The sequence below is a fragment of the Aulonocara stuartgranti genome (genome assembly GCF_965226115.1).
Source record: "Aulonocara stuartgranti genome assembly, chromosome: 1".
Taxonomy (NCBI): domain Eukaryota; kingdom Metazoa; phylum Chordata; class Actinopteri; order Cichliformes; family Cichlidae; genus Aulonocara; species Aulonocara stuartgranti.
In genome coordinates this window covers 36,281,768-36,307,051 of record NC_138939.1, presented here as the reverse complement: position 1 = coordinate 36,307,051, position 25,284 = coordinate 36,281,768, and the positions used below count along the sequence as shown (strand labels likewise).

Sequence of the window (25,284 nt, the reverse complement as noted above, 5' to 3'; positions counted from 1 at the left end):
GCCCAGAACAGTAGCAAATTCTGGCTATTTGTATGAATCATACACATGGTTATTATTAACCTTGTTTGGAGCTGAAGGAGGTCTGTCAACAGCCTTTTGCCATTTTTGACTATTTGAAACTATATTATGGGAAAATGCTTATTCAGCTGCAGGAAAATTTTCCATGGAAAAATTGACTTTCTGGTTGCTTCTTCCCCTAGGTGTGGACAGGTCTGCGTTTCCTGGCTGGTGAATGGCTGTGGGTTAATGGCGCAGATATGTTGTACTCTAACCTGCTTCTCTGCCCCACAATGGTGCAGCACTGTGGAGTCTTATCCAGGAACAGCACAGGCAGGATGGAGCCCAGAGACTGTGCAGAGAGAAAATATTTGCTATAGGAATTAGGACTCTTGATATCACTTAAATCATTAGCATTAGGGTGGTCCCCAAATCTCAAAATGTAATCGAATCCATCTTTTGAACATGGTCTGCAAATTTTCACTAGGATTGACACTGGAACTTTAAGAAGGCCGTTCCAGAAACATTAGTCTGCTTTATCCCAAAGCCATTTTGATTTGTGTTTGGGATAACTGTTCTGTCAGAACATCCAGTTATATCCAAGTTTAAACTATCTAGCTGTTTATAATAATAATAATGGATTGCATTTATACAGTGCTTTTCCAGACCCACAATTCCACTATTCATTCACTCTCAAATTCACACACTGGTGGAGGCAAGCTACAGTTGTAGCCACAGCTGCCCTGGGGCAGACTTATCTGTGGTGAATTTGGAGGTACCGTATTTTCACAACCATAAGGCGCACTTAAAAAGTCTTAGATTTTCTTCAAAAAGTACGGCGCGCCCTATACTGCTGCACCTCCACCCACCAGTCTGTCAAGCTAATCAAGTTTGCAGATGACACCACCGTTATTGGACTCATCTCGGACGGGGATGAGTCTGCCTACAGGAGGGAGGTTGAACGTCTGGTGTCCTGGTGCAGCCACAACAACCTGGTGCTGAATGCCCAGAAGACAGTGGAGATTATTGTGGACTTCAGGAAGCACACAGCTCCACTCCCCCCCATCATCCTGACTGACACCCCCATCACCTCTGTGGACTCATTCCGCTTCATGGGTACCACCATCACCCAGGACCTGAAGTGGGAGCCCACCATCACCTCCGTCATTAAGAAAGCCCAGCAGAGGATAAAAGAACAGGTATGTGCATTATGCAGGACATCGTTGTTTTAACAACCCTGAAAATGGCAAAGAGACACGCTTACGAAGCACAGTTTAAACTGAAGGCCATCAGCTACGCGGAGGAACATGGAAATCGAGCAGCGGCGAGAGAATTTAAGATTAACGAATCGATGGTTCGCAAATGGAGGAAGCTAGAAAACAAGCTCCGGCAGGTCAAGAAAATGCAGCTGAGTTTCCGCGGACATAAGGCGAGGTGGCCCGAGTTGGAGGAAAGACTCGAGTGGTGGATCATCGAGCAAAGAACGAGCGGGAGAAGCGTTTCGACGGTCACCATTCGGCTAAAAGCAGTTTCACTAGCTGAAGAGATGAACATTGAACATTTCCAAGGAGGTCCGTCTTGGTGTTTTCGTTTTATGAAACGGTGCCATTTTTCCATCTGGACCAGGACTACGGTAGCGCAGCAACTTCCAGCGGATTATAAGGAAAAGCTGGCCATCTTCCACTCCTACTGCAGCAAACACATCGGCGACAAAAACATCCAGCCCAGCCACATCACAAACATGGACGAGGTCCCGCTCACTTTTGACATCCCGGTGAGTCACACTGTGGAGAAGAAGGGGACCAGCACGGTAGCGATACGCACAACGGGGTATGAAAAGTCTTCTTTTACTGTTGTGCTTGGCTGCCATGCTAATGGACAGAAACTGCCGCCTATGGTGATTTTTAAGCGAAAGACTTTGCCTAAAGAGAAGTTTCCAGCAGGAATCATCATTAAGGCAAATGAAAAGGGCTGGATGGATGAGGAAATGATGAAAGAGTGGCTGAGGGAGGTGTATGTAAGGAGACCAGGTGGTTTTTTCCACGCATCACCATCGCTCTTAATCTGTGACTCTATGCGTGCCCATCTCACAGCCGATGTGAAAAAACTAGTGAAACAAATGAACTGTGAGCTTGCTGTCATTCCGGGAGGCCTGACAAAGGAACTCCAACCGCTGGGCATCGGTGTGAACCGCCCGTTCAAAGTAAGGCTGCGAGCGGCCTGGGAGCGATGGATGACCGATGGAGACCACAGTTTCACCAAGAGTGGAAGGCAGCGCCGGGCGAGTTACGCCACAATTTGCCAATGGATTGTAGATGCTTGGGCTAACATGTCTGCTGGCACTGTTGTTCGAGCTTTCGCAAAAGCCGGCATCATTTCCGAGGAGCCGCACGGCACGGAAAGTGACTCTGACAGTGAAGAAAGTGAACCTGGCATGTTTGATGGAGATTTAGCGCAGCTGTTCAATTCAGACACAGAGGATGAGGACTTCGATGGGTTTGATTGATGATAAAAATGTGAGTACCAAACTTTGTTTTGCTCCTGCTTTATTTTTAAATATGCACACTTGTATGCTTGTGTGTTGTTGATGATGACGATTACTGGTAATAAAAATGTGAGTAAGGTACCGAACTCAGGTTTGCTCCCGCTTTATTTTTAAATACGCATACGGTACTTGTATGCGCCCTATGATCCAGTGCGCCTTATGTGTGTGTTAAATACAGTAATGGCACACATAACTGAGACTGCGCCTTTTAGTACAGTGCGTCTTATGGTCGTGAAAATACGGTAGTCCTCCTTCTCCTTCATTATTCCACTTTGTGCAATGTACTGGTACCAGTGGCATAAAAACAACACTAGAGCATGATGCTACCACCACCATGCTTGACAATTAGAATTATGTTTTTAGGTTTGAAAGCCTCACTTTTGCTCCACCAAACATACATTTTGTCATTGTAGCTAAAGAGCTCAATCTTTCTCTTATCCAACCATAAAACTCTTCCCCAAAAGGCATTTGGCTCATCTATGTGGATAGCTGCAAAATTTAGTTGACCTTGAAGGTGCCAATTTTGGGGCAAAGGCTACTTTCTTAGTTGTCACACGCTCAATCCGTGGCAATGTAAAACAAGCCTCACTGTGGACAACGATGCCGGTGTTCCATCAGTTTCCAGGTCATTGCAAGCTTTGAGGCCCGGTGTTTCCCAGATTGTTCCTGGCCTAGCCTCCTAGAATCTGTTAAAGTGATTACACATCTGAATAACTTTTTCTTATGTGTATCAGAATTTTATTAATCACTAAGGAAATTATGTACTTGTGTAATTGTTTAAACTCATGATCCTGGAATCTGGAGGAAGTTAACTTAAATAAACAAATTCTGCCAAGAAGAGTGGCCAAATGTCCAGAATTATGCCAAATTCTTGATGACTACCTGTCTTGTCTGCAGCTTGCTAAGGGACATTTAACCAAATATTAATGGGTGTCTTTGCTTTTGACCCCGTGTGGATTAGAGAAAATTCATAGATGAACTTATGATCACACAACCTGATATCACGGCATGTGTTTTAGGCGTGAAATGGACACAGTGGACCGGCATCTCTGTTACACATTTTGCCATGATACTGGGTTGGACCATAGCTGTATATATATATATTTTAGGTGCAGGTTTGTTAAGTGTGGCATGATATCATGTTCTTTATGTCATGAATTTCTCTCCGTGTCATATTTCAAAATGCCAGCTGTAAAACAGTGGTGAACGCAACACTTTATGTTTCTGTGAACTGAAGAGTCCTCAATTCTTCCTTCTTAACAGTCCTTATCCATTATTATTATCATATCAGTGGGTAACGCAAACACTTCTAGAAATGCCTCAATAAGCTTTCTAAAGCAATTGATGTTGCCTTCACACTGTGTGCTTCTCTGAGCCTGTATTAGAAAAGGAAAGGCACGTCCTCAGGGGATTCAGTAGTGGTTTCTAAGCTTTCTGTATTATTCTGTGAAGCTTTTCTTTGGTTGCAATAACTTCAGATACATTATAGGCACTAAGGAAAACTTTCCATTCCTTGAGAACATGGCTGTAAACTATAAGGTCACAGATGCTTCACAAAGCCTTACATTGTAATTCAAAAGGCAATCAGAGGATGTTTGTTTTTGTTTGTTTGTTTCCTTGATTATCTCCTTATAGAAAATTTTTTTATATTATGTATGGTTTGTCAGAATATTTTTAATTTGTACTTTTGTTTATGGGGTCATAGATTTATTTGTGTTTTAATAAAGTAAAAATGACTCCACAAACTGACTAGACCTGCGTATGTACCTGCTTCAAATTTTAAGTGCAACTGCAAGTGCAACCTTTACCACTAGGTTGTAGCATTTTAACAGTGGTTATGCTGAAATGTTTTTGTTCCATTTCCACTATGTGTGTTGTGTCAACTTGCTAGTGTTTCACAGCATTTGACCTCTCAGTGCAACCATAGGAAATTGTACTTCTAAATTTTACATTCAAAATACGTGCAACTCTAACCCAGCGGTCCCCATCCTTTTTTGCACCACGGACCGGTTTAATGTCAGACAATATTTTCACGGACCGGCTTTTCGGGTGTTGCGGATAAATACAACAAAAATGATACGACCAAGAAAAAAACTCTGGTATTTTTTAAATATAATAAAATTCCCTTTGTAACTGTGTAACTTTATTAGCAGCATCCTCCTGAAAAAACATTGAGAGTAACATCCTCCTCTCTGCCCCCTAATGCTATCTGGTCGCTATTGGAAGGTTGGTGGTTCGATTATTGGCTACATGCCAAATATCCTTGGGCAAGATACTAACCCCAAGTTGCCCTCCGATGCGTTCATCGGAGTATGAATGTGTGTGAATGTAGTTTAGTTTGCACTTGTGTTTAGAAGTGCTTGTATGAATGGGTGAATGAGGCATATTGTATAGAGCGCTTTGAGTACTCCAGGAGAGTAGAAAAGCGCTATATAAGAATCAGTCCATTTACCATATTTAATCTCCAGTTTTTACTTGGCGTAGTATTATTCTTGTGCATTAATGTTAAAGATACAGGAGCATGATCGCTGACAGCTATAGGATGAATCTCAGTGTCTGTAATGTTACTCAGCAGTGAGCTGCTGACCAAAAAATAATCCAGACGAGAGTAGGAGCGATGAACATGTGAGAAAAAAGTATATTCCTTACTGTTGGGGTGAAGGGAGCGCCATGCATCGCAAAGGCCAAAGTCGCTCATATACTGTTTGATTATATTTGTGGACTCCCAATTACGCCGAGTTCCTGCTGTATTGAAAAAACGTGACAGAATGAGGGATCATTCACATTTGGACCATATACACTTACAATACATAGCTTTTTATCAAGTACAGATAGTTTAATGATTAAGAATCTGCCCTCTGGGAGATCACGTGACCCGTCGGCAGGAATGCCAGCGTAGTTTTTAGCTCTGCACACATTGTCACTGTTTATCACTATCCTGTCATATAAATTAGTTATCTCGACGCCGATCCCACTATGGACACCTCTTCAACCAGAGACTCACGGAAAAGGGAGATTGCTCAGTCTCCCTTAAAGAAAAAGTTTAAAGATTCCTCCGTCACTAAGGAAGACCTCGACGAGGCTATTGCTAACGGTGTGAAGCTAGCACTTCAGGAACAACAAAAGTCCCTCGATTCAGTGGTTGCCTCGGCAGTCAGGGAAGCTATGGACTCTATCTTGATTCCTGCTCTGCGCGACTTACGCACAGACCTTCAAAAGACCAATGAAGTGGTAAATAATGTTAGCGGGGAAATCGAGAGGGTAGCTGCGATGGCTAAACGCACTCAAGACCGAGTGGACTCAGTGCAAGCCGCCGCGCGTGAGGACAGACGATCGGTTATCGATCTGAAGAAACAACTCGACCTTCTCACGACAAAGCTTACAGATCTGGAGGACAGGGGTCGCAGGAATAACATCAGGCTTGTTGGCTTACCTGAAATGCTGGAGGGCTCGGATACAGTTGGCTACATTAAGGCTAATCTCCCCAAGTGGATTCCGTCGTTGGAGGGGCGCGACATCGACATCGAACGAGCGCATCGGGTGTACGACGGCCGCGATACTAATACCAAGAAGCCTCGCACCCTAATCTTCAGATTATTACGGTGGCAGGACAGATCGGCAATTCTCAAAGGGGCACGCAAAGCATATCCAGTGAAGCATGCCACCAACACCACTCTTCTTTTCTTCCCTGACTTCAGTCCGACTACAACAGCAAAGAGGAAGAGTTTCTCTCCTGTCATGAAGAAGGCTACGGCTATGGGCCTGGAACCATTCCTCATTTACCCCGCCGTGATGAAGATAGAGCACGGTGGTAAGAAGATGGCATTCGAATCCCCTCAACTGGCAGAAGATTTCATTAACTCCCTGCCGCGAAAGCTGAATCCTGCAACGCCGCAGTGTGTTGATGGGGCCCCCGCTTTTCCTCCCGATCTAAACAGCGCGGCCAACGACGCTGGCAATCAGCATGCAGGAGAAGGCAACTTAGTGGACATGAATGACTGAACGCCGGTTAGTTGACCTGTTTTAGTTGCAGCAGGCCTCAACTAGGTTGACGGCAGGATCACTTTCATGGGTTAAGGTTGGTTACATTTAATTTAGCGACTTGCTTCGCCCCTACCGGAGGTACTTTTTTTAAATTTATTTATTTTATTGTATTTTATCTTATCTTATTTTGTGTATGTATGCATGTGTATGTATGTATATGTGTATGTGTGTATATATGTATATGCATGTGTATGTGTATGTGCATGTATGTATATATTTATATATATGTATTTTTTTATTTTTTTTTTAATTATTTATTTTACTTTTCTTTGAGCTTATCATGGTCACATATTTGCTGGCTGTTGTTACTGTACGTATATAAGATACATTTGTATTATTTTATTTTGTTTTTGTTGCAAATATTCATATTTTATATTCTTTTTTTTTTTTTTCTTCTCGCTAAATAAGATAATTTCACTCAGTCGGGAGGGTGTGGGATATACTTACCCACTTAATTTCCGTTGACTATGTGTGCACGTCTGACCCTCAAGTTTTTTGTGTTGGAGTGGAAGGACCGGTTACGAATCAATCAGAAGTTTGTGTTTTAGCAGACCTATGGAGGGAGCTCTGTGCGGTCTGCACCAGTTTTTGTATATAGTTTTTTCCTCCCCTGTCCCCTCCCTTGCAGACATATCTCTATGCAAAGTTATAATTCCAGTAGCATTAGTGAAACATTGCAGTACCTGGCAGGGGTATGGTGGCCTTGTATTTTACTACACACTGACGTTCCTCTCTTGCTATCTTCACATTGGGACCATTCTTGGACACTTGCCGTACCGATGCTACCATTGATTATTCTGTCACTTAACGTTAATGGTCTTAACTCCGCTATTAAGCGGACACGTGTCCTTGAGTACCTATACCGTAAAAACGCTGACATTGCTTTAATCCAAGAAACACATCTGAAACAAGGTGATGTGGTACGTTTTCAAAACAAACACTACAAACTACTAGCTTCGTCCTCTGCCCCAAATAAAACCAAGGGTGTCTGTATCTTGCTGAAGAGAAAATTCGACCTTACTACCAGGTATAGCACGAGTGATGAAAACGGCCGGCTGGCACTTGTAAGTGGCAGTATCTTAAACCATAAACTGGTATTCGTATCTGTATACTGTCCAAATGAGCCAGACAGGGACTTTTTTACTTATATTGCCAATACACTATTAGAATACAATGATTATTCCATAGTGTTGGGTGGAGACTTCAATGCTGTCGTCAACCCCGTTTTAGATAAATCTCATCCAGATGCAGTAGCTAATCTCTCATCTTCTCTGTTGAATACACTTATAAAAGATCTTAATCTCATCGACCTTTGGCGGATGCAGAATTTCGACATTAGGGATTATACATTCTTTTCTAATAGACATAAGACATTCTCTAGGATAGACTACGTTTTTGTTAGTCCTTCCTTAGTTTCAGGTGATACATCTATTTCTATTCAGCCAATCTTGATATCGGATCATTCAGCTTTGTTATGCTCTGTCGATCTGCCCAATTTAAAGAATAGGGCCCCCAGGTGGCGCTTTAATACGTCCCTATTAACAAACTCTACCTTTCTCAGCCTGCTTAAGCTCCAGCTTAAGGATTTTTTGGATATCAACGCTAATGAGGATATCGACCCACAAGTCTTATGGGAGACTACAAAATGTTTCATTCGTGGCTTTTCCATCTCATTCTCCTCCATGTTGGCAAAAACAAAACGTGCTCAGGTGTCCAATCTAGAAAATCAGGTGGAATCTTTACAGAATCTGCAAAAACTAAGCCGGTCAGACGATCAGTCTACACTCCTAGCTTCACTAAAAGAAGAATATGATGCAATAACCTTGTCCAAAGCAGAGTTCATCTTGCATAGAACTAGACAGAAGTACTATTTTGAATCAGAGCGTCCTAGTCATTTGTTGGCACTTATGCTTAAAGAATGTGAAACAAGGGCACATATTCCAGCTATAACAGCTGCAAACGGTAAAATTACGACAAATCCCCAGTCCATTAACACCACTTTCTCGTCATTTTTTGTAAATCTGTATAAATCAGATATCAATTTTAAGGATACTATCTGTAATAGCTTTCTCGAGAATCTGGATCTACCTCATATTCCACAAGCAGATCAGGATGAGCTAGAGGCCCCATTAACTCTAGATGAGCTGCATAGAGCGCTGAAAGACCTTAACAAAGGTAAATCACCTGGACTGGATGGCCTTCCGCCAGAACTATTTCTAGAACTTTGGGATACAATAGGCTCGCTCATGCTCGGCTCATTTAATTTTGCAATCCGGAACGGGTCTTTCCATAGAGACCAGAAAACAGCACTTATTACCCTTCTCTTAAAAAAGGGAAAGGACCCTCTTGAGTGCTCTAGTTTCAGACCGATATCTCTGCTCAAAACTGATCTTAAAGTATTTGCAAAAGCTCTCGCATTGCGCCTGGAAAGAGTTATCCATGTTTTGGTCAATGCAGACCAGACAGGATTTATCCGAGGGCGGCTTGCATCTGATAACATAAGACGGCTGTTGCACATCATAGATGCCGCTAACAGCTATCAAAATCCATGTGCAGTATTTTCACTTGATGCAGAAAAAGCCTTTGATAGGCTAGAGTGGGACTATATGTGGATGGTATTAAAACACTTTGGGTTTAAGCAGAAATTTGTTGCTATGATTCAAACACTATATCACTCACCTCTTGCTAGTGTCTTAACAGGGGACCTGGTCTCTCCCCCTTTCACGCTGCAGCGTGGAACGAGGCAGGGTTGCCCTCTCTCTCCTCTCCTGTTCTGCCTCTCTCTAGAGCCCTTAGCACAAGCCATTAGACAGTCCACGATTTCTCCCATAAGAATTGGTGGTCATAATCATATCATATCTCTATATGCGGATGATATTATTCTGTTTTTGGACAACTATGAGACGTCCATCCATCCATTGATTAAAAACTTTGACCATTTCAGCTCTCTATCTGGCTACAAAATAAACTGGTCGAAATCTGCTTTGATGCCTTTGAACGATAAAGCTACGAAAGTTTCCTTACCCGGTTGTGTTCAGATCAAAAGCACTTTTACTTATCTGGGCATTTCAATTCATAATAGTATTCCAAAGATAATCAAGGAGAATTTTACTACTATGCTAAATAAGATCAAATCCGACTTTCAAAGATGGGACAATTTAAAAACTTCGCTTCAGGGTAGAATCAACACAGTAAAGATGAACATACTGCCACGGCTTAATTTCCTTTTTTTTATGTTGCCACTCTCTCCTCCTCTAACTTATTTTAAAGACATACACTCTGCGGTGTCTAAATTTATTTGGAATGGCAAAAGGCCTAGGATACGTTTGTCAACATTGCAGCGGCCCAAATTGTTTGGTGGCCTGGCAGTACCAAACTTTGAGTTTTATTACTGGTCATTCCAAATCAGGGCGCTTAGTACGTGGGTCAACCCAGAGACTACTACTGCGTGGAAAATGATCGAATCCGCCAAGGCAGCACCGCATAGACTACAAGATCTTCTGTTTGCTAATGTTCCCGCCAATACGCTCTACAACAACAACGAATTTGGACCTATTATTGCCAACTCTATACAGGTATGGAGGAAGATAGAACGGCGGCTGGGTGCTCCAGTTAAATTTTGTAAAAGCTCACCACTCTGGCATAATTTAAAATTACTATGTGGCAGCCGACCATTTGTTCAACCCTCTTGGTTCTCACTCGGGATAAACCTTTTTGATGATCTATTCAACGCCCAAGGCCTTTGCTCATTTCAGGACTTAAGGACACGTTTTTCTCTTCCTGCATCTTCTTACTTTGTATATCTGCAGCTCAGATCAGCTTTAAAAGCATACGGTGTCCCCTGGGACTCTCCTCTTCCCTCTCATCCCATGTTGGACTTACTTTGTATATCTGCAGCTCAGATCAGCTTTAAAAGCATACGGTGTCCCCTGGGACTCTCCTCTTCCCTCTCATCCCATGTTGGACTGGATCCTGCCTAAATCTGGCAGACCCTCTGTTTCCAAAATCTACAACAAATTAGCTGAACATGGTATGAAGTCCCTGCCCATTGAATCTATTTGGGTCAGGGAACTGGGAGAACTACAGGTTAATATAGACTGGGATACAGTGTGGTCTAATCTGAGTTTGACTTCTAAGAACCTGGCGCATCAATTAATTCATTTCAAAACCATACACAGAACATACATTACGCCCTATAGGAGGTTCCAGATGAAACTACAGGCTACGTATTACTGTCACATCTGCAATGATTCATCACCTGGCACGTTTTTGCACATGTTTTGGGACTGTCCTGTGGTATCCGATTTTTGGGTCTTTGTGAACTCTGTGTTATCTGAGGTACTGGAAGTTTTTTATGTTCCCAATCCTGGTCTTTGTCTCCTTAATGATACCTCTGAAATCTCCTTAAAACAAATGCAATGCAAAATGTTGTTCGCTGGATTTACATCCGCAAAGAAGACTATTACAAAGCAATGGTTCTGTCCTGACATTTGTATGGAATCATTCTGGAGACGATGTCTTATCCGTGTTATTGGTTTTGAACATACCACAGCAAAATTAAATAAAGCTCGACCCACGACTGTTGATGCTTGGAAAATCTTCTCATCCAGAGTTATCTCCTGGAAGAGGCAATAATTGGTTTTAACTTTGTGTTTTTGTGTCTTTTCTTTGCTGTCCCTATGCCTTGTTTGCTAATGTTTGCTTTGCTACTGCAGTTTACAGTTGTGCTGTATATGTCTGTACCCCCCCCCCCCCCCCAACCCCGTTTTAAATCAATAAAATGTTGATCACAAAAAAAAGAATCTGCCCTCTGGATCTGTAACTGTATCGTGTACTGTGAAATTAATATTTTTATGTATTAAAAATCATTAACACACTACTCCCTTTTGTCTAGAATTATAACAAGCTGAGAACACATTAGGAAACTCAGGTGTTTTAAGTTCATTCGAACCTCTAAGTGGTCTGTGGGTCTCCTGTAAAACGACAACATCTGCCTGTAGTTTTTTGAGTTGGTTAAATATTTTTAACCTCTTTTCTCAGGAGCCAGCTCCACTTACATTGCATGTAACAAACCTTAGTGCGCCCATTGTGTATAACTAGGGGTGTAGCTGTGTGTGTCGCTTAGACAGGTGGAGAGAATACATCACTTGTTTGTAAATAAAAAGGAGAGAGAGAAAGAATGTGTGGCGAGATGCTCCCTGAGTCTGACTATGTGAAGCATATAGTGGGTCTGTGTAATGTTTATTGGGTAGAAACTAGAGCTGGGCGATAGAACGATAACGATAATTGCAAAATAACTTTTTCTCGATAGAAGAATTAAACTATTGCGATAGGCCTCACCGCTCTTGTCCACTTAAAAAAAAAAAGAAGAACAGCCAATCCAAATTAAGTAGCACAGAGGCAAACCGATCACAGCCGCAGCGTCACGTAACTTGTTACATACAGCACAAATGCCAAGCCGCACATGTGTATTTGTTTGGGAAGCAGCCAGCCGCCGTGCCGCCCAGGTAATGGAGGAAATGAGTGTGCCGACTAGAGAAAAATCAACCGAGAGCGTGACCGAAGGTTACCGAAGAGAAAACAGATGATGGTTCCAATGCCGGAGAGATTGTCAAACGGAAGAGGCATAGAAGTTCCGTAGTGTGAAGGTATTTCGGCTATTTCAAGTCTGACAAAAAACAGAGTAGCGCGCACTGTAAATTGTGCCGAAAGCAAGTCTGGAAATACAATAAACCGGTGCATGCTCAATCTCTGACTGAAAGCGCTAATTCGTCATTCGGTTTTGTCAGACTAAAGTAACTGTTAAAACTGTTTGAAAAGCTAAGCTATACAACAAGGAGAGATTGAGAATTTCCTTTTAGTTCTCAGTTTATTTGATATTGACAAAAGTTAGTCAGTTTTGTCTGTTCTTCTGTAAAACAAACTAAGATTTATTTTTAGAATTAATATTTTGATACCGCCCAGCTTCTCATCTTCTTACGTGGAATAACTGCAGACTTTCAAGTCACGGAGGAGCTGGCTGCCATGCAGTCAATGAAAGGAACAACAACCGGCAATGACTTATTCATAGAGGTAAATGCATGTTTGGACAAATTAGGACTGAAATGGGACAATCTGGCAGGTGTAACAACAGATGGTTGTCCAAATCTGACTGGGAAAAATGTAGGACTTTTAAAGAGAATGTAGGATAAAGTGACAAAAATTAATCCTGTGCAGGAATTATACATCAGGAAGTGTTGTGTAAGATAGTGTTAAAGATGGACCACGTTGTTGATGTTGTAACTAAAACAGTTATCTTCATCAGAGCAAGAGCATTAAATCATAGACAATTTATTGCTCTTTTGGAGGAAAATGAGATGGAACATGGTGACATCAGCTACCACTGCTCTGTCGGGTGGCTCAGCCTAAGCAAGGGGATCTGAGAGAACAGATTCAGGATTTCTGTGTGAAGAAAGGACATGCCGTCCCAGAGCTTTCAGATGAAGATTGGGTGGCAGACCTCGGATTTGCTGCGGATGTGACTGCACTAATGAACCAACTAAATGTCAAACTGCAGTGCAGGGGACTTTTTGTGCATGAGATGTACAGTGCAGTAAAGGCTTTCATGAGGAAGTTGCAGCTTATCTCAAGCCAAGTGAAGGACAACTTTCTGACCCACTTGCCAACACTAAAGGAGGCTATTCCAAATGCCAATCACCTCCACAAGTACTCAGCCATGTTAGAAGTACTGCATGCAGAGTTTTCAAGGCGATTTCAAGATTTCAAAGCTCTTGAAAATGAAATGGACATGGTTTCTTCTCCCTTCACCTGCAGTGTGGATAATGCTTCAAGTGATGTTCAGATGGAACTCATTGACTTGCAGTCTGACACACTTCTGGCAGAGCACTTCAGGTCAGTCTCACTGCTGGACTTTTATTCCTCCCTCAAAGAAGAAAACTTTCCACACCTGAGGAATCATGCTCAGAGGATTCTAGTCCTCTTTGGATCTACCTATGTATGTGAACAGACATTCTCGGTGATGAAGTTCAACAAATCCAAACACAGGTCCTCTGTCACTGATGACCACCTCTCAGCTGTTCTTCGCATAGCCACCTCAGACATTCAGCCAGATTTCAATGCCCTTCTTCAAAACCAAAACAGGCTGGATTATTCTCACTGAAAAGGAGGAAAACATGACACAAGTCATTGTATTGTTGCATTTCTATAAACTTGTTGTTTGTTGAGTTAAACATGTTAAAATAAAATGACATTGATTCGGTGGTTGTTTTTGTTTTATTTGGAATATGCGCCACAATTTCACATAGCATAGCCCAATATAAATATTTACATTATTTTATTTTTGTTTTATTCTTCTGATTACCAGTACCAGCTATTCGTAATATATAATTTAGTGAATTTTACAATTTAAGAAAGTTAAGCAGACTTGGGTTCAAGATGTCGTTGATGTGGCCCTCTGACGCAACTCGGGTTTCTCATGTTGCCCCTTGTAAAAATTAATTGCCCACCCCTGGTGTAGAGGGTGGAAATCAGCCAGGACAGCTCATGAAATATAATAATAATAATAATAATACATTTTATTTGAAAGCACCTTTCAAAACACTCAAGGTCACTGTACATAGTAGAATAAAAGCAACATAAAAGCAACATAAAAGCAAGCAGTTTACAGAATCATAAAAGCATAAGACATAAACAAATAAAATAGCAGAGTGGAGAGGTTATGTGGGATAAGCTATTTTGTACAAGTGGGTTTTGAGCTTGGACTTAAAGAGTGAGAAGGAAGAGATATTTCTTAAATCAGGAAGTAGGGAATTCCAGAGTCGTGGAGCAGAGCAGCTGAAAGCCCTGCTCCCCATGGTTGCAAGACGGGGGGAAGGGACGGAGAGTGAAAGGGAAGAAGAAGATCTGAGACAACGAGATGGGGCGGTAATCTTAACCAGATCAGAGAGATATGGAGGAGAGAGATGATGAATAGCCTTAAATGTGTGCAAGAGTATTTTGAAATTGATGCGATATTTGACCGGGAGGCAATGAAGCTGCTGCAAGGCAGGAGTGATGTGGTGGACAGAAGGGGTCCTGGTGATGATACGGGCAGCAGAGTTCTGGATGCGTTGGAGCTTGTGGATGGATTTTTGAGTAAGACCAAAAAGAAGTGAATTACAATAGTCAATCCGGGAAGTAACAAGGCTATAGACAAGAATGGCAGTGGCATGTGGGGTGAGAAAAGGACGGAGACAATTAATGTTGCGCAATTGATAATATGCAGACCGAGTAACATTATTAATGTGTGAATTGAAAGATAAAGTACTGTTGAGGATGACACCCAAACTTTTCACAGAGGAAGAAATGAAGACCGGTGAGTTATCGATAGCAATAGAGAAACTGTTGGTTCTGGATAATGTTGATTTAGTGCCTACCAAAAGGAGCTCGGATTTATTACTATTGAGTTTGAGAAAATTAGAAGAGAACCATGAATTTAGTTCAGCTAAACAGAGGGTAAGGGAGGATGGGGGAAGAGTAGAATCAGGTTTAGTGGACAGATAAAGCTGGGTGTCTGCTTACATATTATTGATTTCAGTTGTGTAAATCTACAAGAGCCACTACAGCTGATTTTAGGGTTCCCCACCTGCTAAATTACACTGTAAGATAGAAACCCCTGCTGAGCAAAAGGAACAAAGGCTGGTCTCAGTTTTGCCAGAAAACATCTCGATGATCCCCAAGACTTTTGGGAAAATACTCTGTGAACTGTCTCTGCTGCTCGTCTTCAGAAATGACAAGTATCTCAGCCTTCCACACAGCTAGCCTTTCGTTCTCGTCATTCAGATTGTATCATTGACTTTAGGATCTGTTGTTTGATCTTTTCCTTCCATCTCTCCTGGTTTATTTCTCACCGATCTCACTTGCTACAGTGACTACAATAAAAACATCCCGTTTGTGGAACAGCACATATGTGTCTGATCACTCTGGACTGCATGTTCAATACAAATCTCACCGCCAGTAAGGACCTCAGTCACAAAGAGAAAACCTCAACACATAATATACACAAATCCCAGCTGTCATAATGTGCACCAAATTAATACTGTTTTTTCTCAGTCCTTACAGCGCTTTCTGTCACCTAGAGCCATTTAATGTCTCCAGACCAGCCCTAAAGAAGTGCTCCCTGATCTTTGAAAATGAATCCACTGTGAGTGTGTGAACAAATGTCATTGTTTTAAGCCCCACAGATACAATCATAGTCTAACTGTACAATGCAATGTAGTCCAAATAATCCAGCACATATACAGCAGTTAAGAAAAGAGACAGAGGGGTCAGTGAGCAGGGACCTTTCAAAATGCTACATTTTAGTTTTTATCTTTCGCCAGAATCACACTCTTACTTTTCTGTGTTCATGTATTTTAAGTGAAATTAAAGCTAATTATAGCTTAATGGCAAGAAAGCGAAAGTGGAAAGTGCTTAAAAAAAAAGAGAGAGAGTTATCCTTTTAAGTGAATCTAAATATTTCCCTTCCTTTGTCTAAAAAAAGCATCATCTCCTCTCTCTGTTTATACCAACTCTATTGTCTGACTGGCTTTTGGAGACTCAGATTTGAAGTTTGCCAAACAGAAAAATCGATATTGTTCACTGAATGTTTTCTAACAGTAAATATTTTTCAAACATTTGTTCCCAGTTTCTGTCTTTCCATGTGTTGTCCCTTAATTTGAACTGGAACCCAATGAAGCAGAGTGTAATCACCTCCTACGAGCCATCCTGTCACAGTGAGTGGAAGCTACAGTATCATATACTGGCTCATTGTGATTTACAATGTGAGCTATTCATGGTGGCCTAAAACAAACTGTGTGCATGCTCTTGTTGTTAAAGGGAATCACCCTGCGAAGCCACAAGTCAGCATCACCTCTGTTTCCTGCTTGTCCAAAGTGAACAGTCATGAAAAGATCAATTCATACAGAAGTGAATTGTAGTGGTAGCAGCAAGATCAGTCATGGACACACAAGTTTTTTTGCAGTCCATTTTGTGGCACCACAAGGTAGCCTGTAGTGACTGGAGCCCACTGGATCATCACCAGTAGGGGAAAACAAACAAACAAAAAAAAAAACCACCACGTGGAACATTTTTGTAGAATCGTTGCAAATTTTCCAGCACACACTGGATGTGATCTGGGAATGTAGTTTCTTGCAACATGTACTCATATATTTATGCAATACTTATGTAAGAATGCTGTCTGTTTACTTCAGCTCAGCATTCAGTACAGTTATTCCCTCCAAGCTGATCACCAAACTTGTGGCTCGTAGACTCAGCAACTCCATCTGTATCTGGATCATGGACTTTCTGACCACCAGACCCCAGCATGTTAGGTCAGGCCATAACTGCTCTACCACCATCACACTCAACACTGGCACTTCACAGGGCTGTGTGCTGAGCCCGTTCCTCTATGACTGCAGACCTGGGTATGGATCCAACTCCATCATCAAGTCTGCAGATGACACCACGGTGACTGTCTCATCAGTGACAACGATGAGACTGGCTACAGGGAAGAGGTAAAGCACCTAGCTGTGTGGTCTGACAATAACCTGCTCCTGATTACCAGCAAAACCAAAGAGCTCATTGTGGACTTCAGGAGGGAGAAGACAGACACCCATATCCCCATCTACATAAATGACATAGCTGTTGAACGGGTCTCCAGCTTCAAGTTCTAGGGGACCCACATCTCTGAGAATCTGTCCTGGTCAACTAACACCTCCAAGCCTGGTCAAGAAGGCCCATCAGCGCCTTTTTTTCTTTACGATACTGAAGAAGAACCACCTGTCTACTGACATACTGGTTAACTTCTACCGCTGTGTGATAGAGAGCATCCTGACCAACTATGTCACAGTGTGGTATGGGAACTGTTCTGTTGCTGACCGCAAGGCACTGCAGCGGGTGGTGAAAGCCGCCCAGGCTTTCACCACCCGCTGCAGTGGACTCCACTTCCTGCCATGACACAGTGGACTCCACTTCCTGCCATTGAAGATGTCCACAAGAAGAGATGTCTATGCCAAGCACGCATCATTCTCTGGGACTCCTCTCATCCTGCCTCCAGCTCCTCCCCTCCCTCCAGAAGGCGCTACAGGAGCCTTCAGACTAAAATCAGCAGGTTTAGGAACAGCTTCTTCCCCACAGCTGTCAACCTACACTGTTCACTATTGTAGTCTGTTCAGAGAGCTATGCTTCCACTGCTGTAGATATATTCATAGCACTCTGTAGATCTGTTTACCTCACACCGACACATCTGTATATATGTAGTACATCTGTATATTTGCTCTTATTACACTTACTGATAAGATGCAAACTGTATTTCGTTACCCTGTATTTAGACATGTGTAATGACAGTAAAGTTAAATTCTAAATGCTATCCTAAACATTTAAACAAAAGCAGCTACACAGCTACAGGAGAAGTTTTTAGAAGTGATTTTTAGAAGGCCAGTAAAGAGAGCATGGAGGATGCCAAATCCACTGAATCTACACGCTTCTTGTTTCCACCTCATCCTTCCAGTGCTCTACTATACTCCCTGCTCTCTCTACCACAACTGTCTTTGAACTTGCCTGGTCCAGGTCTGAGTCCAGCTTTGCAACTCCAGCCAGGTCACATGACACAGAGGTTTGCTCTGATGTCAACATGCAGGTCAGTGGAGCCCTCTGGTGATGGATTTATGCCAGTGAAACAGGAGGAGGCCTGAGAACAGACAGCAGGCTTAACTAGCAGGACAAAGTAGCATGTAGTACTTGAAGGAGTCATCACAGCCAATCAGTTCTCAGGAAAATGGAACATCACATACATTTTCTCTTCTTTGATTTTCATCAATGTATTTACTTTGAAATTTAAAAAATTATTATTTATTTTTTTTTATTTTGAAATATTTCCTTCTGTCAATATTTCCGCCTGATTAGAAGCTCATAGGCAGTTCCTGTCACTCTACAATAAAATAATGTAAAGGCTGCCCTCTCTGCCATCCCACTAGCTGACCTAACTGACACAAGTAAACTGTGTTAAGATACCCTACATGGACTAAGGTTCTTGGCCACATACATATAGATTTGTGTGGCTGTAGAAATCATGCCATGAAGCTCCCAGCGCACATTTTTGATGCTTCTGTCTGTGGCAGAGGTGGTTTGAAGCTCGGCAGAGCCTTGGTGGCTTTTACTGACTATACACCCCTACCCATTTATTATGAACAAACAGCACAACTGTTTGTGGTTTTTTTCTATATTACACTTGCATGATTTAGATTTATACTTATGTGGCAGCTATTCACTGGCCTGACAAAGTTATTTTAAATGATATCATGTCATGAATAACACAAGTTATTTTCCATGAAATCTAAAAGTGGTGAAATTCTCAAAAAATGAATGAGACGTGCATGTAATTTGACATATTTTGTTGTTTTGTGTGTGTGTTTGTCTGTATGAAATTTTGACGTGTATCTGAAAAACACAATTTTGAAAACACTGGAAAGACCTCAAGACATTTTTTCTTTTGCTTACTATGTAAACAAAAATTCCCACCAATGCTTTTCCGTGTGAAATTTAGTGTGTAGAGAAAATACCTGTGCCAGGTTGTTTCCATCTAGTGGTGAATAACGCATTACCACTACATCAGGTGAGTTTTTCTCTGTGCACAGTGACACAAAACTCATTTAACAACATAAACTATTTAAAAAAATGATGTAGGCAGATCAAGGCAATGTTACAGATTCAGTAAGAACAGAAGTTTATTGCAATCCTTCAAATATGCAGGGCATCACACTAACACAGTTGCTTATGTCCAGCATAGCTCTGTTATTATCAATTTGATTCGAAACGTGTCCAGTTTATTGTCTTAAACTGGCATTAAAGTTTCAATGAACTAAAGTGGTCCCTCTGAGTCAGCACCCAGAAAGCTCGTCTCTTTTAAAAATGTGGCCATAAATACGAGCGCTGCTAGGATCTTAAAACACTGGGGATAAATCCAGACCTGAAATCTTTGGAAGTTTCACTCAGTAACAGCACCTTTTTAATATTATTGACTATATTTTATAGTCACATTTATATAAAATGTCAAACATTATACGTTAGCTAAAGGTTGAAGTCACAGAGCTATACTGAACAACAATGCAATTTGAGTTTTTCTTGTTTGTACTATATATTTGATTTATTGTAAGCAGTGGGAGTAAAACCTAAAGAAAAAAATAGTAAACATATGAATGAATCTCTGCTCTTACAGCTTGTGCTTTTATTGTACCGTGATGTCTCCTTTGAAACTGTCCTCTTGCTCGTCTTTTGGATGCTCACCTCTTCTTCACCTTTCCTGTTCCTTTCACTAAACTGCTGCACTCTTGTTCTCTGCTCTCGCCTCCTGTTCTGGTTACAATTAGAATGCATATCATGTTTGATATGATGATGAAGTTTTTAACATCTTATTTATCAACTTATTTGATGCACTGTATCAATCAATTATTAAACAAATATCAGACTGTAGAAAAGCCAATAATAATGCACTGAGCAAGTTCATGCCATAAGAGCTAAATGGCCATAAAAGAAAATCCTGAATGCCTAATACAGGACAGGCCAACATTTAACGCAGCCACAGATCGACATCAGTCAGCTTTCTGCACTTTCCACCTGATCACATCTGTCCTCAAAGTCATGTCATTTCCTCTGTGGTTCATTTATGTTTACTTTTACATTTGCAGTGACAATAAATTTAGTGACATAGTGCACACATTATTTCCTATGGACTGCTGGGTTATCTTGGTTTATTTAAGTTAGTATTTTTAAAGGTGCAGTCAGTCATTTTTTAGGTTATTTGATAGAAAAAAAAGGATCTTGTACTCATAAATAAACATAGAATAGTGGATAAAAATGACACATTGTTAACTGTGTCATTGGTCACTGCTTAATTTCCTCATTATTTAAGCATTACTCATCCTTAGTATGTCATTTATAAATACAGATATACGTTCTTAGAAAGAACCACTTCTGAACCTGATCTCCTTACTCCAAGGAGCTTTTGTGAGTTATCATTGTGCCAGAGGAGGAGGGCATCCAATACTTCTTTCATTTCACCTGAGTTCGCCTGTGGGAAAGCACAGCGCCAAATACCCTGACTATTTCTTTGAATTCAGGAGTACTAGTGAACTAATCTTGAGTGATTACTGAATTATCTGTATAAAATAGAATAGAATTCAACTTTATTGTCATTGCACATGCACAGGTACAGGGCAACGATAAATAAAGCTAATGAACCAGAGAAATTCTAAACTCTTAAACATCCCAGAGATATCTGAATTTTTGTCTGCACCTTCACACTCCAGATATGAAGGATCATACCTGTTTTACCTCCGGTGTTGCGCCAAAAAGTGATCGTCTGACAAAAACTGATTTCCAATGTCTTTACTTATATTGGTAAATAGACTTTAGTGAACATGATTTACAAAAGGGTATATATCAAGTTTAATAACGACCCATTTTTTCAAGTATATTTATAACTCTGTGTTATTGTAACTATATTAAAACCAACCCAGTCCTTTTGGGACACTTAAAATATGTTTAGAGAACTATTATTATATTTGTTGCAATTTCTGCTGTCCTCTTGGCCAGATTACTCTTTAAAAAAGTAATTTTAATGTCAAATGAATAAATACGAAGTAAAAATCACTGCCAAAAAGTGATTGCAGCTTCTACCTTGTGACAGGAATGTTGTTTGTGGCACAAGATGACTCAATATCACTCATGAGGGATACATATGACATGTTTCACATATTATAATCAGAATCAGAATAAGAATACTTTATTGATCCCTGGGGGAAATTATTTTTTGTTACAGTGCTCCATTTTAAACCAACATTAAGACAAGACAGACAATACGCTAACTAAGAATAGTACAATATATACATATATATACATACATACATAAGTCACTTATAAATAAATATTTGGAAAAGAAACATGTGTAGCTGTAGCAGCAAACAGTGTGTTAAGTGGATGCGTTGTACAGGGAGATGGCCACAGGCAGGAATGATTTCCTGTGTCGTTCAGTGGTGCTTTTCGGTAATCTCAGTCTCTCACTGAACGAGCTCCTGTGACTGACCAACATGTCATGGGGTGGGTGGGAGGTGTTATCCAACATTGTCTTTATCTTGGACAGCATCCGCCTCTCCGACACCACCTTGAGGGAGTCCAGCTCCATCCCCACAACATTGCTGGCCTTACGGATCAGTTTATTAAGTCTGTTGGCATCTGCGACCCTCAGCCTGCTCCCCCAGCATGCAACAGCATAGAGGATCGCACTGGCCACAACAGACTCATAGAAAATCCTCAGCATTTTCTGGCAGATGTTGAAGGACCTCAGTCGCCTCAAAAAATAGAGAAGACTCTGGCCCTTCCTGTAAAGTGCTGTAGACCAAAAAGTTGTCTATAGCAGTTTATATATGATCAACTGTTTTTTGACAAATACCGAAAATTTGTTTATGGCAGATATGACTTTTTGACACAACACCAGCTAACTGACAGGACCTAGTTAAAAGCTAATATTACGGTTGAATATTATTGCACCTAACCTTAGGCTCCAGTATTCTAAAACTCGCACTTCCCCTCTGATAAACCATATGATTATGTAACAAATATGTCAGCTTACCAAAGAACAGAGGACAATTTATTCAGGGTGTGACAGCACTTTACCACCTGTGTCCAACATATAATACAAATTTCTGGACTGGAGCACGTACATCGTTAAAAACTCCAGGACTTCATCACAGCCTCTCTCGCATCCGCTTTACATGTGTAATTTACAGGAAACTTAAATAACACTGGGTGAATATGTTTGTAGCAGGATAAAATTAGGGTCCCTTATATGAATGGGATTTAAACAGGGAGAAAGAAGAAAAATATTGGCATCAGTTACCAACACTTCACTCAATTGAGACTCACTTATGTTCACATATTCCAGTATTAAACACATTACTTATTGAGTCCTTTCTCAATCCATGGGTTGTAAAACCGCAACATCCTCCATCCGTAGTAAGAGAAAGCGTCTGTGGCAATAACCAAAATGTCTCCATACAGCCTTTGTGAATAAGAAAATATTTTTAAAAAATCTTTTTAAAATGTATAGAGCTAAATATAAAACGTGTCTGTGAGTCCTTCAGTCCAAATACTCGAGGTCGAGAAGAATATATAGCAGCCGCTGATCCCTCAATGGCACCAGTAAGACGGCAGGACAGCAGGGCCTCTTCCTCAGCAGAAGTCTCCACTGCTAGCAGGAGAATGACACATGAGTATTTTAAAGGTACAGATATCACCGCTGGCTCACACAAGCTTGCTCTGACACAGCTACAGACCTTGGCTGTGTCCCAATCCAGCGACCGCACGCTCCTGAGTACGCATTTTGAAACCTATTACGTCACAGCGACGTGACGGCTGTCCCAATTTGAAGTGTACTCCAAATGCACCGTCGATTTCCCCAAATTTGAAGTGTGGTCCGCTGTACACTTCGTGGTCCCATATATCCCACAATTCATAGCGCGGTGGTGGGTGTGGATAATTTTGCCGAAAAATACAGCAGCGGGAAGCGGGCAGAAGCGGAGCAGCCGAAGAGTAAACTTTCAAAAGTAAGTTTACTGAATATGATGTCACTTATTTATGTGCGAATGTTTAATAATGAAGAACATTAAAACATGACTGTTGGCCACATGTCAGCAGAGTTATGAGACATTAGTGATGTGTACAAATAACTTGGTTTTAAAGCCTTTACTTTTAAATATACGCCGTTCAATAGTCGACCTTAATCTTACAGAGAATGTGATGATTTTATGGATAATTAAAGTCAGTCATATATCCACAAACACAACAGGCTGAAAGTCAGTGATGCTGCTCGGTTTGCAGTCCTGAATATCACGGCACAAGCAGGATTCACTGCACTGTTAATGTTAGGGTGGCCAGGAGGCCCGGTCCGGGTTTTTTCTTCCTTCTTTCACACGCCTGGTGGGCGGTGCCACCCGATCACAAGGGCTGGCAAGGCTTTCGGAGCCTGGGGAGCGGACACCCGCACAAAGGGTGGCCAGGCGGCCCGGTCCGGGTTTTTTCTTCCTTCTTTCACACGCCTGGTGGGCGGTGCCACCCGATCACAAGGGCTGGCAAGGCTTTCGGAGCCTGGGGAGCGGACACCCGCACAAAGGGTGGCCAGGTGGCCCGGTCCGGGTTTTTTCTTCTTTTCTTCTTTCTTTCACACGCCTGGTGGGCGGTGCCACCCGATCACAAGGGCTGGCAAGGCTTTCGGAGCCTGGGGAGCGGACACCCGCACAAAGGGTGGCCCAGTCTGGGCTTTTTCTTCTTTTCTTCTTTCTTTCACACGCCTGGTGGGCGGTGCCACCCGATCACAATCGCTCTCAGGGCTTTCGGAGCCTGGGGAGCAGACACCCGCACAAAGGGTGGCCAGGCGGCCCGGTCCGGGTTTTTTCTTCCTTCTTTCACACGCCTGGTGGGCGGTGCCACCCGATCACAAGGGCTGGCAAGGCTTTCGGAGCCTGGGGAGCGGACACCCGCACAAAGGGTGGCCAGGCGGCCCGGTCCGGGTTTTTTCTTCCTTCGTTCACACGCCTGGTGGGCGGTGCCACCCGATCACAAGGGCTGGCAAGGCTTTCGGAGCCTGGGGAGCGGATATCCCCACAAAGGGTGGCCAGGCGGGCCGGTCCGGGTTTTTTCTTCCTTCTTTCACACACCTGGTGGGCGGTGCCACCCGATTACAAGGGCTGGCAAGGCTTTCCGAGCCTGGGGAGCGGACACCCGCACAAAGGGTGGCCAGGCGGCCCGGTCCGGGTTTTTTCTTCTTTTCTTCTTTCTTTCACATGCCTGGTGGGCGGTGTCACCCGATCACAAGGGCTGGCAAGGCTTTCGGAGCCTGGGGAGCGGACACCCGCACAAAGGGTGGCCAGGCGGCCCAGTCCGGGTTTTTTCTTCTTTTCTTCTTTCTTTCACACGCCTGGTGGGCAGTGCCACCCGATCACAAGGGCTGGCAAGGCTTTCGGAGCCTGGGGAGCGGACACCCGCACAAAGGGTGGCCAGGTGGCCCGGTCCGGGTTTTTTCTTCTTTTCTTCTTTCTTTCACACACCTGGTGGGCGGTGCCACCCGATCACAAGGGCTGGCAAGGCTTTCGGAGCCTGGGGGGCGGACACCCGCACAAAGGGTGGCCAGGCGGCCCGGTCCGGGTTTTTTCTTCCTTCTTTCACACACCTGGTGGGCGGTGCCACCCGATCACAATGGCTGGCAAGGCTTTCGGAGCCTGGGGATCGGACACCCGCACAAAGGGTGGCCAGGCGGCCCGGTCCGGGTTTTTTCTTCCTTCTTTCACACGCCTGGTGGGCGGTGCCACCCGATCACAATGGCTGGCAAGGCTTTCGGAGCCTGGGGAGCGGACACCCGCACAAAGGGTGGCCGGGCGGCCCGGTCTGGACTTTTTCTTCTTTTCTTCTTTCTTTCACACGCCTGGTGGGCGGTGCCACCCGATCACAAGGGCTGGCAAGGCTTTCGGAGCCTGGGGGGCGGACACCCGCACAAAGGGTGGCCAGGCGGCCCGGTCCGGGTTTTTTCTTCCTTCGTTCACACGCCTGGTGGGCGGTGCCACCCGATCACAAGGGCTGGCAAGGCTTTCGGAGCCTGGGGAGCGGATATCCCCACAAAGGGTGGCCAG

At 42.7% G+C, this 25,284-nt stretch overlaps 1 protein-coding gene across 1 annotated transcript in view; it reads left to right on the top strand.

Moving 5' to 3' along the window:
* The window catches only part of LOC309696591 (uncharacterized protein), a 74,380-nt gene that overhangs the window by 21,930 nt on the left and 27,166 nt on the right, over positions 1-25,284 (top strand). The window lies entirely within an intron of this gene.